The sequence below is a fragment of the Meles meles genome, chromosome 18 (genome assembly GCF_922984935.1).
Source record: "Meles meles chromosome 18, mMelMel3.1 paternal haplotype, whole genome shotgun sequence".
Lineage (NCBI taxonomy): Eukaryota > Metazoa > Chordata > Mammalia > Carnivora > Mustelidae > Meles > Meles meles.
In genome coordinates, this window is record NC_060083.1 from 31,531,574 (window position 1) to 31,535,612 (window position 4,039).

A 4,039-nucleotide genomic window follows, 5' to 3' on the forward strand; every position below is an offset into this window, starting at 1 on the left:
TTAAAGATTTTATTTATTTATTTGACAGAGAGAGAGAAATCACAAGTAGGGAGAGCAGGCTCCCCACTGAGCCAAGAGCCGGATGCGGGCCTCCATCCCAGGACCCCGAGATCATGACCTGAGCCAAAGGCAGAGCCTCAACCAACTGAGCCACCCAGGCGCCCCTTCCTATATATTTTTAATGAGAGAATAAAATTAGTTGGTAAAATAATATATGCAATAATTATACGTTGTGTTGTTTTGACTATTTTCAAAGAAACAAACAGGAAAAAACCCTGCTCTAGAGGCCCACAGTCTAGTGGGTGAGGTAACTGAATGCTAGGCAGAGAGAAAAGTAAGGCAGCAATATAGGCTGCAATATAGACTGCTCTCAAGGAAAGCACTCCATCCTTGCGGGAGAGGTATAATTAACAGACCATGGGTAGGGAGGGGTAAGAGACAAAGCCCAGGTCCTGAGCTGGGTGGAGGTCTGTCTGAATAGTTCTTCCCCATTCTGTAGAAACCGAGGAAGAGATTCAGAGGTTAGAAGCTTATCTAGAGTCGAGCACTGTGTACACTGAATGGCAGTCAAGATCTTGGATTCCAAAACCCTTGCTCTGCAATACACCGTGCTAACACGTAGCCAGGACAGTTTCTCCTGGACACCCTTTTTCCTCCATCTCCTGGAATAGGAGGGAATGGTGCCGGGCGGGTGTGGAGCATTAGTATCTCTGGAGAGACTGAAGCTAAGCTGGCTCGCGGTTAAAAGCTCACTTGTGTTCGTTTGCTGAAGAGTACTTCACACAGGGAGATCTGAAGACCTTAGGCTACGGCAAAAGTTGAGAGGGATGGATTTCTGTCAGGAAAATTAGGTTGGGGCAAATGGGAGGAGGAACTAGTCTGAGAAGCCAGCCGCAAGGGGTCGCAGCTGCCAGCTCTGCCGGGCGGAACACGCATAACGTTATGCCGGGAGGTGGAGTATGTAGATTCAAGACTCAGGGCCTTTTGAAACCGTGTTTTCCTGGAAAGCTGTGCATGATTATCTGCTGTTCCCAATACCGAGATACATAGTGCAAAAATCTGGTGTTGAGTGTCTCTGTCTGTATATAAAGGCCAGTTAGAGTTGTTTCAGGAGTGACCCCCACCTGAGTGGTGTGCACCGCAGTGGGTTTTTTGTGGCGGGTTGTATTTCGTGCTTACCTGGCAGCGGAGATACCATGATTATGAAGGTGGTTTTCCCAGAGCGAGGCTTATTCATTGCACTCTAGATGTGCTGACCCTTGCGATTTCCCCAAATGTGGGAAACTGTATAATTTGTGGTAGTGAGGGACTGTGTTCATGCTCTCCCATGTAGGGTTTTGTCATTAAAAGTAGGCTTTTTCTGTGAACTTTCATATAGTGGGTTTTGTAGAGAGGGTCAAAGAGAGATTGTCCCCAGTTGTGGGGATTTCATCTCGAGGCTCAAGGATCACGACCTGAGCTGAAGATAGTTAAACCAACTAAGCCACCCTGGTACCCAATAAGTAGCTTTTTCTCTTTTTTGCTGTGATTGATTACCTGTTTGTTTTTTTTGAAGATTTTATTTATTTATTTGATAGACAGAGATCACAAGTAGGCAGAGAGGCAGGCAGAGAGAGAAGAGGAAGCAGGCTCCCTGCTGAGCAGAGAGCCTGATGCAGGGCTCGAACCCAGGACGCTGGGATCATGACCTGAGCTGAAGGCAGAGGCTTTAACCCACTGAGCCACCCAGGTGCCCCGATTACCTGTTTTTTAAGTGGGTTGATAAAAGTATAAGTAGTCTTTCACTCTTTTTATTGGAAGTTGAGATAAGGAAACTTTATTATACTGTCTGCTATCATTTTTTTTTTCTTATCACTTTAAACGCTATTACTCGGTTTATGTTTTGTCAGCCAGGAAGGTCGGCCTTGTTTTGTTAATTTCGGTAAATTCACCTGCTCCATCTTCTGGAATGAATGGTTTTTCTTCACTAGTCAGAGATTGCATTATTTCAACATTGAACTTTCTCTTGTGAAGCTACCTGGTGTCCAAGCAAACCACCATTGAATTCAGGATTGATTTAAACAATTAGGTACTGAAGACAAGGTGCCTAAAGAAAGCACTCTTAAAATCAAAGAAAAAAGGCGAATTTTTTGCTGAATGAAAATGTCATAGGGGCGCATGGGTGGCTCATTTGGTGAAGGGTCTGCTTTTGGCTCAGGTCATGATCCCAGGGTCCTGGGATGGAGCCCAGAGCCCAGGAAGTCTGCTTCTCCCTCTCCATGCTCGTCCTCTCTCTCACGTGCACGTGCTTTCTCTTAAAATCTTAAGAAAATGTCATATAGGAGGTGCTTGGCTGGCTCAGCAGCAGGGTATGCAACTCTTGATCTCAGGTTCATGAGTTCAGAGCTCCATGTTAGAATTAGAGTTTACTTTTTTTTTTAAGATTTTATTTATTTATTTGACAGATAGAGATCACAAGTAGGGAGAGAAGCAGGCAGAGAGAGAGAGAGGAGGAAGCAGGCTCCCTGCTAAGCAGAGAGCCTGATGCGGGGCTCGATCCCAGGACCCTGGGATCATGACCTGAGCGAAAGGCAGAGGCTTTAACCCACTGAGCCACCCAGGCGCCCCTAGAGTTTACTTTTTTAAAAAGAGTCATATATAGGGGCGCCTGGGTGGCTCAGTGGGTTAAAGCCTCTGCCTTCAGCTCAGGTCATGATCCCAGAGTCCTGGAATCGAGCTCCGCATCGGGCTCTCGGCTTAGCAGAGCCTGCTTCCCCCCCTCCGCCTCCCTCTCTGCCTACTTGTGATCTCTTTCTCTCTGTCAAATAAATAAATAAAATCTAAAAATAAATTAATTAATTAAAAAGTCATATATAATATATTCATCTAATCAGTACAATCACATAATTTTATTTTATTATTTTTATTTATTTGACACAGAGAGAGAGAGCATGCACAGCAGGGGGAGCAGCAGGCAGAGAGAGAGAGGGAGAAGCAGATCCGTGGGAGCAGGGAGTGCAATGCAGGGCTGCTGAGCTGAAGGCAGATGCTAAATGACTGAGCCAACCAGGCACCCCTTTTTATTATTTTTATTTTTAATGTAGGAAGGAGCCCACAAAGGCAAAAGTGTGTAGGCCCTTCAAAATCCTGACTGAACCTTTTTTTTTAAGTTGTCACCATGTTTTGTATAGTTCTGGCAGGCAGGTCTAAATTTTCCCTACAGGTTGTGATCTTATTGTAGGCAGAATCTATCTCTACATTACTTCTCTTAGTGCTTAGGCTAGCGGCTGCCATCTTAAAAGTTTAGGTGGCTGTGAGAAGTGTGCACTACATACATATAAGTAATGACCTGAGAATAGGTTTTTGTTTTGTTTTGTTTTGTTTTTTTAATATTTTATTTATCTGACAGACAGAAATCACAGCTAGGCAGAGAGGCAGGCAGAGAGAGAGGAGGAAGCAGGCTCCTTGCGGAGCAGAGAGCCCGATGCGGGGCTCAATCCCAGGACCCTGGGATCATGACCTGAGCCGAAGGCAGAGGCTTTAACCCACTGAGCCCCCAGGCGGCCATGGTTTTTTTTTGTTTTTGTTTTTGTTTTTTAATTATTAGCAGCACTCAAAGAAATTAAAAAATACTTAAGAGAATGCCGAAGAGACTAGAGTAGACAATATGGCCCTCAGAATAGCAAAGAATCTCTGAGTACCTCTGAAATCAAATCTGGGGGGGATACAAATAGTTCTAGAGGTCTCAGGGCTATGGCTAGCTTGGTATTCATGGATACCATGAAAACAGCCAAAATTTTTTACTTTCCTTCTGTGAAATCAAAACTCATGGAATGACATTAGGAAGGTAGTTCAATAATGAAATGATACTATATAACAAAGTAGGCTGGTTCACACTTTGGGTGAGGCTCTTTAGCAAATGTCTAAATAGCATGGGTGTGGTTTATATTGCAGAGACAGGGCCATTGTGTGTCAGGAGTGAATGGGTTCAGCTACCTGCAACCCAGGGTGCTTGTAGAGTGGCTGTAGAGAGTTACTCATGCTTTCCCAGTAGTGGATT

The 4,039-nt window shown here is 44.6% G+C and overlaps 1 non-coding gene across 1 annotated transcript; it reads left to right on the plus strand.

Annotated features, from left to right (window-relative positions):
• Positions 1 to 1,171: 1,171 nt before the first annotated feature.
• Positions 1,172 to 1,330, plus strand: LOC123930386. The gene has a single exon (XR_006816096.1). It is a non-coding gene; the product is annotated as a U1 spliceosomal RNA (small nuclear RNA).
• The last annotated feature ends 2,709 nt before the right edge of the window (positions 1,331 to 4,039 follow it).